The 15,606-nt window shown below is 40.1% G+C and overlaps 1 protein-coding gene and 1 long non-coding RNA gene across 6 annotated transcripts in view; one reads left to right on the top strand and one right to left on the bottom strand.

The window, feature by feature from the left end:
- Positions 1–15,085, bottom strand: part of osbpl5 (oxysterol binding protein-like 5) — a 52,039-nt gene extending 36,954 nt beyond the window's left edge. For 3 of the 5 annotated variants that reach the window (XM_034878483.1, XM_034878488.1, XM_034878482.1), the window contains exon 1: positions 14,853–15,074. The gene's annotated coding sequence lies outside the window, so the exon portion shown is untranslated. Of the gene's footprint in view, positions 1–14,852 lie in introns of all 5 variants that reach the window. The other 2 variants (XM_034878486.1, XM_034878490.1) reach the window with 2 other exon arrangements.
- LOC117948719 lies at positions 3,682–9,544 on the top strand. The gene is made up of 3 exons (XR_004657542.1): positions 3,682–3,953; positions 6,410–6,419; positions 9,533–9,544. It is a non-coding gene; the product is annotated as an uncharacterized LOC117948719 (long non-coding RNA).
- Positions 15,086–15,606: the final 521 nt, after the last annotated feature.

Here is a 15,606-nt window from a genome sequence, read left to right as displayed (position 1 = left end):
CAGGAGTCACATAACCCCATCACACACACACACACACACACACACACACACACACACACACACACACACACACAAACACACACAGAAGCTACTTACACTAAACAAATACACACCCTAATATAATGTGAATTCAGAAAGAACGTACATTTTCAATCCACTTCTTATTTAGATGTACATTTTGACTCTCATTCTAATTGGTTGCGCTTAAATTGTGTGTTTACAACTAATTCAATTCAATTGTATTCATAGTATAAAATCATAACAAGAGTTATCTCGAGACACTTTACAGATGGAGTAGGTCTAGACCACTCTATAATTTATAAAGTCCTAAAAATTCTAGTAATTCCCCCAAGAGCAAGCAAGTGCTACAGTGGCAAAGTAAACTCCCGTTTAGGGAGAAACCTCGGCCAGACCCAGGCTCTTGGTAGGCGGTGTCTGACGGAGCCAGTTGGGGGTGTGATGCACAGTGGCAATAATAGTCACATCAAAGATGGTGGAACAGTGGTTACAAATGCTAGTTGTAGTAGTTAATGTCATAGCAGGGCGCTCCAGGGCGTTACAGTATGTAGTATGACACAGCAGGGCATAGCTGGACGTAGCAGGACCCAGCAGGGATCAGCAGGACACAGCAGGACCCAGAAGGACACAGAGGGCACAGCAGGGTTCAGCAGGGTTCAGCATGACCCAGCAGGACCCAGCAGGGCACAGCATGACCCAGCAGGACACAGCTGGGAACCGCGAAACATAGCAGGTTGTAGTGCAGTGGGACCACGGCGACAGCTAAAAATCCTGTTATCCACACCCCGTTCTGGTCTTACTTTTGTTTCCCCCTCTTTATTGTGCCAGCGCAAAGAACAATGCATTCTTAAAGAGCTGGGATGTGTGATAAGCCACAAATCCAAAAGCCAAAGCCAAAAACAACAGACACACACATGCAAACACAAGTACATTAATATGATTCCTAACAGATGCGGCGTCACATCCCCAGTAATAATGTTGTAACCACTCAACCCCAAACAATTCAGCATTGCACCAGTCTTTCTGCAGTCAACATAATTTCAGCTGTTCAAAAGAAAAAGACCTTGGCATGGCTCTCAGCCGATGACCGTTAATGATCTACCGGCAGACCAACAAGTGTACCATGGCTGCAATCTGTGCCTTTTAAATCCTGTCACTAAGCAAATGCCACAACCCTTGAGTACGTCTAACCTAAATAAGAAGTGAACTGAGAGAGAATCCCTGAGCTGATGGGCGCTTGGGGGCCAAAAACGGGGGGAGGCAGTGCTGAGGATGTGTTAGTGTAACACAGATAGTAAGTAAGTAAGAAGCAGAGGAAAACAGAAAGAAATGAGGAAGATGGAAGGAAGGGGTAATCCACGATTGGCTGAGAGTGTCAGGGCATCTTCAAAATAACCAAAACAGCATCAATTTCTATTTACGTAATTTAGAGCCAATTGGAAACCTTCCAATTGGCAAGGGCCAGGGATTGAACCACCAACCTGTTGGTTCAATCCTTGGCCCTGCAGCTCCATGTCCTTGGGCAAGACACTGAACCACGAGTTGTTGTGTAAATGTGTGTGAGTGTGTATCTGATGAGCAGGTGGCACCTTGTACAGCAGCCTCGGCCACAGTGTGTGAATGGTGAATGGTTCCAGTACTATGCAAAAGAGCTTCAAGTAGTCGTTAAGACTATAAAAGCGCTATATAAGAACAGTCCATTCACTCAGTTGACATTTTTAAATCTAGATTAAAAACCCGCATCTACTTATTATACCATAACACACCATCCTCCTGCCTACCTTTTTTACTTGTTCTCTTATGTTGCTGGTTTCGTATCGTTTGTTATTACTGTTCAGTTCTTTTTGTTGCTGTCTGTTATTTCTGTTCCTTTTATTTTAAGTGCACTGAGACCATGTTTAATCGTGATTTTACAAAAAAACATGTAATTGATTAATTGATTTTAGCATGTATCTTGTCCTACATAAAAGAAGGATTTGTATGATATGCAACATGTGGAACAAGAGCAATAAGTGGCATAAGACAGTGTGACCCACATGTGGCATGGTTGGATGGAAGGACTCCAGAACTACACCCCTTTTTAATTCACACTCCTGGCTGTCCTACATCTTCTGACTAGGAACAGATGTTTAAGTCTGTTCTTGGAATCACTTCACAGGGCAAATAAAAAAAAAACAAGATGCCATGTAGACTTGCGTGATAGTTAGTTTGCGTTCATGATCTGTATTCCTTTCTAGCTCCACTTGCAAACCCTTTAGTGATGGATTTCAGTAACACCCACCGCCAGACATATAAAAACTACTATATCTACTACTATACAACACAATAACTTACTGTAGAGAAGACCCGGGCAATGTAAGGCCCCCGGGCCACATCCGGCCCTTTGGGCAGCCCTAACCGGCCCACATTAGGTCCGTGGGAAGTAGCAATCAAATGTGAATAAGTGTACATCATGCATGGAATACAAATGCTTGCTTTTATACTGAAGGCAGCTTTTATTTGTTGTTGCTTTATTTTTTTGCAATTAAGAATAAATAAAAGAAGAACTGCAATGTGTCAGAGAGCCGCGAACTGAGCTCACGAGATGTTAGCATGGACGTGAATGAGCTAAATGTCAGCGCACCAAGTTTTTAACCATACACACGTACTTCTAAGTACTTATGACATTACGCTTTTATCCAAAGCAACTTACAATTGCAATATGGCAGAGGTTGCATGCCTCTGGAGCAAGTGTCTTTTTCAGGGACACATTGCAGTGGGAATTGAACCCTGGTCTCCCACACCAAAGGTACGTGTCATATCCACTGCGCCATTTATTTACCAAAGTCAAAAGGTAAACCTAGTTTGCGGGGAACATATTGCTGCGTTAAATGATTATAATTTGAATCACCATTACTACTACTACTACTACGACTACTACGACTACTACTAAACACGCAGAGAAAAACAACTTGACTGATGCAGAGGTACAGATATCTGAAACTTTGCTAGTTAAACTGTAAAAGCAAGAAGCTTTTTTACCAAGTGTTGCACATATTCAGGGAGACAGCAGCGCCAAAAACAGTAAGCCATTTTCTGAAGTCGAGTTCTTTAAAGAGTGTTTGGTGGACTCTGCTGCGCCAATATGCCCAGAGAAAACAAAAAGAGGTGTTTGAGAACATGCCCCTTTCCAGGCGTACCATAACGAGAAGGATTGGAGATTCAGCTGCAAAGCAAAGCGGACAACTTGGAACTTTTCTCTTCAGCTCTGGACAAATGCCGTTATGTCCAGCCCAGTTACTAATTTTCAGAATTGAGTTTAGCCTATTGGTCCAGCCCTCCACAACATTCCCCGCTTCTCAAGTGGACCCTTGGGAAAATGAATCCCCCTGCTGTAGAGGCTTTGGGAGTTTGTGGGTATATTTTCAAATTCTACTCATTTCAAGTAACTGGGCCAAATCCACTACACAGAGGGATCAATGCGCCGCACTAGGCCTCCATTGAAAAATAACCTCATAACGTTAATGTTCCCCACTGAGCATTAGCGTGAGCTAAGGCTAACGTTACTAACCCGGATCAGACGACATTGAAATGCATCAGTAAATAAGACCTCTGCTGTATTACTGTGTTGTAATCAATGACAAAATGATGCCGTGTGGCAGAAAACAAGCTGTATAACGGTTACTAAGTATTATAGTATCCTGTGACACTGTATGATTTACGATTACTCTTGAACGTATCGTCTGGGTGCCCGTGTTTAGAAGGGTTCAAAGGTTTTATGACGCCACTGACAGGCGAGTAAATGAAACGCCCCGTCTCATTAAAATTAAATAACAGATTTTTCTGGGTTTGAATGTTGTTGGAAACAGTTAGGATAGTGTAAGTACACAACTCCACAAAATACTGTAACAGTTTTAGTTGTTTTAAGACATTTTAATGCAAAATGTTACATTTTGGTACGTTTAACTTCCCCATTAGAATGTAATGAACTGGTTTGGCTTGAAATGTTATGATCACTTCATTTTAAACATAACTTTTCAACATCAAAATCAAACCACAACCACAGACTTGAACAGTTGTTAAGATTGATGCAAAGCATTTGACGTGATATCCCCGACCCCATTACATGTAACATTAATTCCATCATTTCTGCTGGAGTTTCTTCGCTTGCCTGCCTGACTATAGTTAGAGGAGAGTGGACCGGATACACAAGAGCAGTATGTCAATGTTAGCCTTGATATGGTAACCATGACAGGCCTACCTTGGAAATATACTTCTGAAGGTATATATGTGTATCAGAGATAATGCATTGCCCTAAACTATTTTTAAAAAGTATTGTCTGAGCCTTAGTTTTGCTCTGACAAAACCCAACTACTAAAATAGATGTTGCTGTACACATATCCACTAATAGACATTAGTGTTCTTCTTGATGTGGAGCTCAACATTCTGCATAATAATTACCAAAAATATATTGCTTGCTCTGGAGGGAACTACTAGAACTCTGGGAACCTTGTAAAAAATAAAATTATTTATAATTATAAATCATCTGTGTCTCGAGATAACTCTAGTTATTAATTGATACTATAAATAAAATTGAATTGAATGTATATTATTATTATTTATATTATTATTATTATATAACCATGAATGTCAATTCATCTTCACATGTGAACTGTGGCCGTGGGCAGCCAAGTTTTTAATTTAGGCTGTGACCGCCAGGTTATTTGTTAAATGCATCAGACCCGAAGCACAATTACAAAGCAGCCTGGGAGTTATAGTCTGCAAAGAGAAAACAAGAGTGTGTTACTACCCCTTTAATGCAGGAAACACACTTATGATGTGCTTCTACTGAGCCGTACAGTACATAAGTACCAAATCCATTTGAGTTTTAGTTCTCTCCATTCTGGTGCTCTCTCTTGCCTTCTCTCTCTCTGCTGGGAGTCGGGTAAATGACATTCATATCATTAAATTAGGTTCCCAAGCCCCTGATGGAGATGCCTTTCCACCGAAGGGACAGACAGTGTCTGACCCGCATTCAACCCAGGAAGGGAGAAACAGCTGTGGATCGGATCAGATCAACCCCCATTCAGCTTCAATGTGTAAAAGTCAAAGATAAAACCCATTTTCAGCCATCCTTTTAATACAGAGAGCGAGTGTTACTCAAATTAGATTAGATTTTGGGTACAGTATCACTACAAAACTTAAGTCAGTTAATAGTAGGGATTGGCAATATATCGATGTTGTATTGATATGGCAATATAAGACTAGATATCGTCTTAGATTTTGGATATACAGTCATATCGTGATATGGTAAGTGTTGTCTTTACCTGGTTTTACAGGCTGCATCCCAGTAAAGTAATGTCAGTTTCTGAACTTACAGGACTGTTCCAGCTGTTCTATTATTTACCTTTACTCACTAAGGCATTAAATCATTTCTGGAGAATATTTATCAAAAATCTCATTGTGTAAATAGGATTTTGTGAAAGCACCCATAGTCAACCCTACAATATCGTCGCAATATCGACAATAAGGTATTTGGTCAAGATTATTGTGATATTTGATTTTCTCTACAGTATATCGCCCAGCCCCAGTTAATGGTGCCGTGTCATGGAAACTGTCCATGTTGTGAAACCTGAGGTCTTTCTTTAAGCTTAAGGTGATGCTTGTTTTCTTGGCATAGACAGCTACGACTGAGTATCCTTTTAGTGTCACTTTCTCCCCTCACTGACTACACCATTAGGAAAACAGAGACTACACACGGTACACAGCCTCAAAAATACAATGCTGACACCTGGGTTTTCATTTTCTGAAGCAACAAAGTTTTGGATTTGTCTGCATTGAAATGCCACGACATGAAGACATCAGGCAGGCACAGGCAGATGCCGAAAATTAGAGCCAATCTAACAAAGCAAAATGCTGACCATCCAAAAAGGGCTCTAACAGGCTGACATTAAACCCATGATGCAATCAAGCCTCCCAGAATTACCTCTTTCATAATAAAACACTCAATTTAGTAAAAGCATGCCAAAAACCTGCCTACCTACTATCAAGCCCTCTATAAACTGAACACAGGGAAAGCAGTTTATCTCTGGAAACTACAGCTTATCAGCATTTGGGCTGTCCACAGTGCCAATCACTTTCAGGGACTGGACAAAGTCCCCGTGCAGGGCCTGGCACTAAATATAAAACAGATGTAGACTGTGGGTAATTTGCACATGTGTAAATCAAATCAGAATATCCACATAAAAATGGAGCACAGCACAGACTGGATGCAACAACCCTCAGTCTGAATGCTCTCTTATTACCTAATAACACAATAATTTGTCTGTTCTCCATGTACACAAAACCAGCGAGCATGTACCATAAACAAACTTTGCATTTGTGTGATTTTATGTAAGATGTGTTGCGACAGTACCTACAATGTCCTCAAAGTAAAAACACTGGGTGGAGAGTAAAGCTGGCAGCATTTACATAACAATCTGCTCCATACATTGAGCCAGAGATGAGTGAGAGGTGGATATTGATTGCAGAGGCGCTAGCTACCTCGAGAATGCTCCAGCTACCACTGCCTTTGTTAAAAGAAGAGTAGAGGATCTCTGATGTTAAACCTGGTCTATAAATACACACACACACACACACACACACACCATCTACCCAGCTGCCTAGGAACTAATGTCAAGGGGTCAGGCGGTAAATCACAAAAAAACTCTATTTGTGTACTTAGGAGACAAAGATTATTACTTTTCCCATTATAATTATGCAAATAATATTGCCAACAGGGTGCACTCTGCATGAAAATCTCAGGCATTAAATGGCGAAAAAAATAACATCTAATCATAAATATGGTTCCAGAGGTCTTGGAACAGTTACAGTTTGTCTTTGTCTCACTCATGTGAGAGAAAAGGGACAGCTGCTTCCCCAGGCTAATGTGGTACTAACACAAAAGACTACAGTCTACTGACATTTTACTGTGTTAGAAAGCTGGTGGCATTAAATGGAACAGGTATTATTACAGCAACTAACATTGCATCTATACAGACAAATGTAACAAAAGTCAATGATGTAATGTTGCTTTTATACTATGTTATCTACAAATAATGCCTCCATTTGGGTAAACACCTTGCAGTAATGTCATATTTACACTAGAGGCTGGATACGCACACCGAGCCGAAGCGATATTGTACCGCCGAAGGGACCGTTTTCTCCAATTCAGAGAAAACGTTTGCTCCACTCATAAATTGCAAGCATTAAATCTTCATAAACACGCTGATGCAGCACACCATGATTCGACTAAGCCCACACACAAAGCATAGGATGACTTATAGCGGTTATAATCCTGTTATGAAGTAAAGAAATACAGAAAGACTTTGCGCCGTGAGTGTCTAAAGGCGATCGTGCATCCATTCCTTTTACCTTGTGTCTTTATTCAGCGGTGAAAGATTTTTCCTATAACGCCAACTATCAAAGGAATTAGAATATCCAAGCCATTTTATCCAAAACAAGCTTTATCCAAGAAAGCGACAAAGTTCATAATTTCTGGGTTTTGATCGCTTCTCTCTTCTCCCCCGTGGCTGCGACACTGTTACTCAGCACACCGGCGGATTCTCTTGCGTCTAAGGATTTGATTGACAGGTCATGTCAGCCAATCCCTCTAGTGTAACCCGAGAAGGCCCTAATAGAAGCCAATGATGTCGCAGAGTTCAGGGAGGACCAACGTGGGAAAGATTGACAGCTATTCCTTGCAGTTAAAACTAGATGTTATGAAACCGGCCGACCTGTTTAGCCAATAAGAAGACAAATTGATTGATACCAAACTTGACCAGAAAATGTTAACCCTGTGATGGCTGCAGCTGTATCAAAGCAAAAATAGGGCCTTAGTTATTGCATTTCATAACTTCATCAATTAATAATTACTTATTTACATAAATGTATGTATATAATTATTTTTGTGATTGATGTGGATGTGTTTTTGTGTTTGAGCGGTATCGTATTTTGCGCTTTTTTGGCTTTTATTCTTAAAGGAAATAAGAAAATCGCACAGACATATCAGTGGAAATAACGTCATAAAATATCCATTTCTGAGTGTTTTTCCACTGGATTGTTTCTGTATTAAGTTGAGACATGTGGCTGTGGTACTAGTTTTGTGTGTAGCCCATCTAATATGTTTACAGAAGTGTTTTTTTTAAATCATTTTAAAGACGCTTTACTTGGACGGAAATAGAAATTCTCTATTCTAACCTCTGTAGCTCTGCGTCAGTAAGGGCTAGAATCACACTGACACTAGGAACAAATAATTGAGAGTGTTAACTTCCCAATGACCTCAGGCACCTACCGGAGGGCCAAAGTGTATGGGAACCCTATAACTTTTTTTTGGTAAAACATTTAGGCGAGAAGAGCCTGTATTCGTCTAGCTCGGACAGAAAAATGCAGCCAGATCCGCACTTTGATTAACACAAATGAGGCTTCTCTGGAAAAAAAAGTGACATTCTGTGAAAAAAGTACCTGTTTTTAGATTTAAAGGCCAACTAACAGCTGTAAAGTAACTTCTGACAAAAATACTCTGCAAGAGCACAGGAGGAGAAGGAAATCTTGGCACAACAAAGGCTGCTAAAAGAGCATTTGTTCTCTGGGGACAGAGAGACAGATTCAATATGGAGCAGTATTAGCCTAGATTCCCCCCCCACTAGGTGTTGGGGAAAGCATCTCATTTCTCAGGGGAACTGGACCTGCACTGGGCCATTTATCAAACCCTGGAGTAGGACACTACCATTGTTAAGAGCAGTCAATAGTTCATAGGGCTCAGTATCTTTTGGAAAATTACGAGGAAGACATTTCACACTCACATACTGACAAACAAGTGTTTTTGTGTAGTGTAAAGTGACGATCTCTTTCACAATATGACCTGCTCAGGAACTGTGTCAGTATATTCGTTTCACCTTGTACTGATGTTGTTGTATTTTGCCATTCAGGCAAAAGCTTCACTTATTATTGGCATTCAAAATGATGCCATCTCTTCTTGTTGCTGCCACTATTAATGCATCGCTATGGCAATGCATGTCAGCGGTGAGACATAGCAATAATTGAGGAAGCTCCTCTCTATCTCGTTTAAAAACTCTTCTTAAAACCCACCTCTTTTCTTTGGCTTTTAACACCAGGTAGATTCCTGATCGTATGTGTATACTTGCATATTTTTACAGTAGCCTGGCAGTGCCTTTTAGTTATTTTATTTTCTCTACTTATTTTATTTTAATTGTATTGCTATTATCTTTATATGTGGTACCTCATCTTTTTTATTGTGTTATCTACTTATTCTGTATTGTCCTTATGTGCAGCACTTGCACATGTGCTAGCACTAGTAACCTTGTGTTTGTTAAAATCGTGCTACATAAATAAAGTAGATTGGATTGGACTGAGGCTGCAGAATTTGCATGATGACATGACAACAACAACTCAAGGCAGCTAGCTGAAAGATCATGACCTTGATGACTAGTTTTTCTTGTCAGTAAATCTGAAACACTACGTGGGCCAAATAAAGCATTACAGCTGGTCTGGATAACAGGGACACAGCAGTAGGCTTGTTAAGGCCACCAGGACGCCCTTGGGTGGCTTCTATGGGTGTCACAATACCAGATATGTTGGAAAAGAATTGCATTGTACTAGAGCCCAACCGATATATCGACGGGCCGATATTAATGGTCAATTTTAGGAATTTCCCTAACTATCGGTATCAACATTTATAATGGCCAATAAAAAAATATATATAAATTTCTTAAATATTCATTCATCAGAATGATTTATAACGACAAATAAATGATTCTGATATAAATGATTATTAAAATAAAAACGGTCAACCATGTTCTAAACGTTGGCGTTGCAAAGTTTGTCCACCAGAGGGTGCTCTACAACACAGATTACTTTGTTAATGTGTTTTTGTTCAAAGGACTTTAAGATTCATATCTTAATTTTGTATTTTTATACATTTTATATATCAGAGCTTTAATATTTTTTGATGTTCCTCTGTTCTGTTGTGACCATAAAACAAATTATTATCATATTATTTTAGTGAGAACTCATAAATATCTACAAATAACTTATTTTAGGGAAATCTGTTTGTTTTGTTACGCGTTTCTGGATTATTTTTTTTTATATACAGTATATAGCCTGATATTTTGGCGTATCGGATTTCTAAATACCCAAATATTTGTATTAATCTTTAAAATCCTTTATCAGTTGGGTTCTACATTGTACCCGCGGTACTGTAGAAAAACAAGTCCCATCTCATTTTCCAAATTTTGGCATTGACTCGGTACCTTAGTATCGTTTTTTTTGTCATCCATAATGGCTTCTCCTGTAGAATCAGATCGACAGTATATGTAGGCTCATTGGACATGGAATTTTACTACTTCATGACTATTTCTCACAGCACAGCATGAATGTAAGGACATCTGTTGCTGTGTCTTCCTGCTAGAAAAAGCATTGATTAAAAACAAACATAAAAAACAGAACTAACCACCCACTGAAATAGCTCAAACAGCTCTTCACATTCTCACCACCCTTTTGTCTTTCCTTCATTCAGAGCTACTCTCTCCCCATTTGTCATGCACAGCAGTGCAAAGCCACAGTTCTAGTTGACAGGCTTAGGGACCAACACCATTAAATACCCCCACCTGATTAGTGCAAAGTAGGGGCGTCATGATACCAACAATTCAGCCGTCGGTGCCAATACCAGTAAAATAACACGATTCTCGATGCCGATGTTAATACCAGGGTAATAAAAAAGGATTTTCTAAGATTCCGTGTACTTAAACACAAACTTGTTTTTTAAATATTTGAAAAATATCAAAATGTCATAACAAGACATACAAAACCTGTGCAGTAGAGCATAGAACAAAATATTCAAGTTCATGTATAGGTCATAGTGCAACAACAAGCGTCCCCAGACACATTCCTGACTTCCAGGCATCTTTTCAAAAGCTACGGTGCAAAAACAACAACACGCAACAACAGTTGCGTGACCAGAGACGTCACGAACCTCCCCCGGGTAAATGTTGGAGATGAATTTGAAAGATGAAGACAGCTCAGAGCCTCCTCCTCCAGAACAGGTAGCAAAGCATTAGCTTCAGGCTAATTTAGAGGGGAGAGGCATTTTAATTTTTGTTACTCGCAAAAAACAATTGAGACACTGCCAGTAAAGTGATCCCGACTGGTCCTGGCTAACCAGGGCTAACGCCTCCATGCTAACCCTGCTAACGGCTAACGTAACATGTACAGGCGAACCTTCTCGGCCCCTCTTCCCAGCCTATCATGTTGAACTGGAAGCACAGCGCGCCGAGGTGCACGACCACGCGCCTCAACAACTTGCGGAGCCTTTGTCCTGGAAACAACAGCTGTGGTGATGTCATTTTATGGCTCGCGCACCTCGGGAACACCATGGCGACCATATATCCTCACTTAATGAGAGCATTAGACATGGAGTATTTAGAGCAACACAGACTTGATCAAAACCAGATACGCAAAAAAGGAGAGGTCTCACATTATTTACACACACATTATTAATGACCTCCACATGCCTGATATGTTTCCTCCCCGTTATTGACACGCCTTGCAGTCTGACATTTTGCGGTCATTCAATATCAAATAGATTTCTGTACAGTGCCTGCCAGTCTGACAGAGAATACTAATGCTGGATGTCAGGCCGTTATTGTTCTGTATAACAAACTCTGAAAGATGGAGTCAACTGAAATTACAGACAGATCACAGAAACACTGAGACAAAAAGCAAGGACTTTGCAAAGAGGGGAACCAGAGGCAGACTGTTTGTCTCTTCTCCCTCAGCTGTGATTGCCCTAATATCACCCGGCATTTCACTTTTAGCACCCCGGTAATCGTTTCCTCCTGTGCTCGGATAGCCTGCTCATGAGCGTTGTTTGTTTTTCAGTATTTTGAGTGACACATCCCAGTCATCCTTTTAACTATTAACTAAAGTGCACTTCTGTGCTCTACTCATCTCTACTACACCCAACTCCACATAATACCACACGATTAAAGATGATGGGCTCTTCTATCTTTCCTGCACTGGTTATAGACAGAGATGGATGAGGCAAAGTGGCACTGTAAAATCTCCACATTTAGTCATCATCAAGATCTAATATTACAAGTAGGCCGTTAGAAAATCACGATCTTGAGTCACCCTAGGGCTGGGCAAAATATCAATGTTGTATTGGTATTGCGATATGAGACTAGATATCATCTTGGATTTTGGGTGTATCGCCATATCGTAATATGGTGAGTGTTGTAACCCTAACCCTAACCCCAGTCTTTACCTGGTTTTACAGGCTGCATTACAGTACAGTGATGTCATTTTCTGAACTGACCAGACTGTTGTAGCTTTTCTATTATTTACCTTAACCACTAAGTCGTTAAATCCTTTCTGGTGAATATTTATCATGAAAGTAATTGTGTAAATAACGTTTTGTCAAAGCACTAATACGCGATATCTATATTGAGGTATTTGGTCATAAATATTGTGATATTTGATTTTCTCCATATTGCCCAGCCCTGATTCACCCTGTTCAAGGTTTAATTTTAAAATAAAAATTCACATATACATATATTTTCTCTTTTAAGTTACTTTGATTCTCATTTAATTTTTACAAGCCAACTGCATAACCACCAACTCTGCTACTTTCTTCTGTGAGTTTTAAAGATAGACTGTATAAAATAGGTTTTAATGCTCTCCCTCCTCTTCATTGAAGCCTCTGTGTTTACCGGCTGGTGGTGATGATGAATGTGCTGTAGGTGCCAAAATAAATCTGTTTGGCACTACCAATTTGTTTTGTGTTGTCATGGTTCATGTGTGCAATAAACATTCCAGTTAGTGAGCAAAAAAATGGTGGTGGAGAATCGTGATATTATTTATTATTAAAATTGCAATTGCGCCGTGGCAGACGGCTGCCTCTCCAGTAGCTCTCCAGTTTTTAGCTCTTTTTAGAGCTATTTACTTATTTATACCTCTTTTTTCTCTCTATTCTGTCTTTTACTGCATTTCTTGCAAAAACGAATGCTGGAATTTCAATTTCCTTGTGGGAGTCATCCCAAAAGGATTAATAAAGAGAAGTCTAAGTCTAGGTCTAAGTCTACGGCTATTAATTCTAAGCTAAAAAAATTGGATTTATATTTTTTCCCCAAATCGTGCAGCCCTAATTAGAAGTACCCTACAGCCCACTAGATTTTTGAGGCTGACATCAATGTCAGTATTTCAGAGTTTAAAAAATCTGATTATGATATATTACTTTTTTCCAAAAAAAAACAACCATTTTTGATAAGGATTCCTCAATTCCTTCAATATGTCTGCAATAAGCCAACACTGGCCAATTTATCGGTCCAGTTTTAATCACAAGAACACTACATATTAATTAGAGATTTTCCGAGACCAGTATCGGTATCGCCTCCGATACTGCCTAAAACACTAGAATCAGTAGTATCAGAAGTACTGGAGTTCAAGCATGATCCGATACCACGTAATAAACGTCAAAGTAGTTTATTTATGTTCTTTTTCTGTTAAAAATGACTGTCAAACTACATAATAAATGAATGTTTTGTGGCATTCATTGTTTGAGAGTTTAACCTGAGCCAGACGGACAACAAAGATAGAAATCATATCACATCCATATAGGGATAGTAGTACACAGCTGTTAAAACATAATAAAATATAAAACACACTGGTATCGGATTAGTACTTGGAATTGGCCGATATGCAAGTTCAGGTATCAGAATCGGTATCGGACCATCTCTATCAGTAGTAAAGATGGTCATTTTTTATTCATCCATTCAATACTTAATTTGGCATGTCAACACAGTTGATAGGAGATGCCAATTCTCAATATAAGGGATTCATTTTGTATAATACTGTATATCACACAAAAACTCATTATCCAGTGCTTTTGATATACATTGAGAAGAGTCTCTGTAGAAAAGGTTGTTTACAGTCATATGGTTGGGAAACCAGCCAAAGGTTACAGCTTTGGCGTTACACCAGAAATACTGGAGCTGAACCATGCTGTAGATGTCTTGGCCTGTACTACAGTAGGGTACCGGTATTTGACATTTAATATGCCCAGCCTCACAGCTCTCCCCTGACTCATATACACACCGCATTATGTCTTAACATTATTGCACGTTGCGCCCTGCATGGCGTTACGGAGCTGTTGTGTCACTGGCATTATATTTTCTATAATAAGTCATGGAGGTTTTATTGGAAGTAGCATGAATCGTTATATGGTTATTGCTGCGGTAATTGCTCTGACGTTACTACACGCGCTGTTATACCGTTATAGAGTAACGTTGTCCATTTTTGCAGTCCACCGTTACACTTTAAGCAGGTGATGACAGGAAGGCTAACCGAATAAATACGAGGAAATGATATAGAGGTAACGTTACAGGTTTATGGTTGCCATGCAAACAAGTGACAGTCAATCTGCAGACGCATGGGGCATGGTCTGCTAACAGGGTGAAGAGGTTTTACTTTATGTAGCTAGCTAGCTTGTAACATTAGCCACTACCCGGCCTGACACACACCACACAGACACAGATAACGTTACTACCACCACTGACTGACCAAATTCCTCAGAATATTGCGACGTTGTGAGCCTCAAAACTACCGTCCGGAAAAAGCAAAGCCTCCTCTTTCTACCAGTTAATTCTATCTGAGCTCCGCTAGCTAACGTAAGTTAGCACATAAAACATACGTTAGTTAAACAAATGCAAATAATGTGCATGTTGGCTAAAAAAATAGCAATGTATCTTTATCGACGTGTTGGCGTGGTGCATTAGGAGCTCAGTTAAATGGAAACTTACTCCGTGTCGAGTAGCGTGGTGCTCATACAGTTGTGTCCGAGCTTCTTTTCCAGTACAGCGTCATAGCACGGGACTGTGGGAGATAGCTGGGTTGAGGGGAACAGCAGGCGGGCTGTGGTGGAGGGTAGGAGTCGGCTGGAGGAGAAGTTGCTCCGTTTCAACATGGAGAGAGTGAACTGGATCCTCCCATAGACGGACCGTTCATCTGGCTGCTAATGCTGCTGCTGCTGCTGTTACACAGGGCGCTCTGGCGACACCTGTGGCCGCAGCAGCGTACTACACCCGCTGCAAGTAGTTACGCCTATGTTGTATTGCCCACCAGAGCAAACATGATCATCATACATTTTTATTATCACAAATGTAGTATTTAATCCTTGTAAGGTGTTCGGGTCTGTGGGATCTTTTTTAAATATTTTAATTTTTTTTTAATTATGCTATTTATTATTTCTTCAAACTCATTGGCCATGGCTCATTTTCCGTTAAGAACAAACAAAAATGATTAATTTGCAATGACTACCCACAGTACACCCCCCCCCACACACACACACACACACACATACCTATTACTCATGAGGTTTTTCGGGTCTACTGGACCCGAGTGTAATAATTGTGTAATAGTTTTAGGTGCTATGCAACTTAACTGTGGCCTCCCCTAACTGGGCTTGGTGTGTGTGAGTGTGTGTGTGTGTGTGTGTGTGCGCGTGTGTCTCAGTATAGGTTTCTGTGTGCGGGAATGTTGTCTTTCTGCACCTGC

Source organism: Etheostoma cragini, chromosome 8 (assembly GCF_013103735.1).
Source record: "Etheostoma cragini isolate CJK2018 chromosome 8, CSU_Ecrag_1.0, whole genome shotgun sequence".
NCBI lineage: Eukaryota > Metazoa > Chordata > Actinopteri > Perciformes > Percidae > Etheostoma > Etheostoma cragini.
The sequence above is the reverse complement of the archived record's forward strand: the minus strand, read 5'-3'. Positions and strand labels throughout refer to the sequence as shown.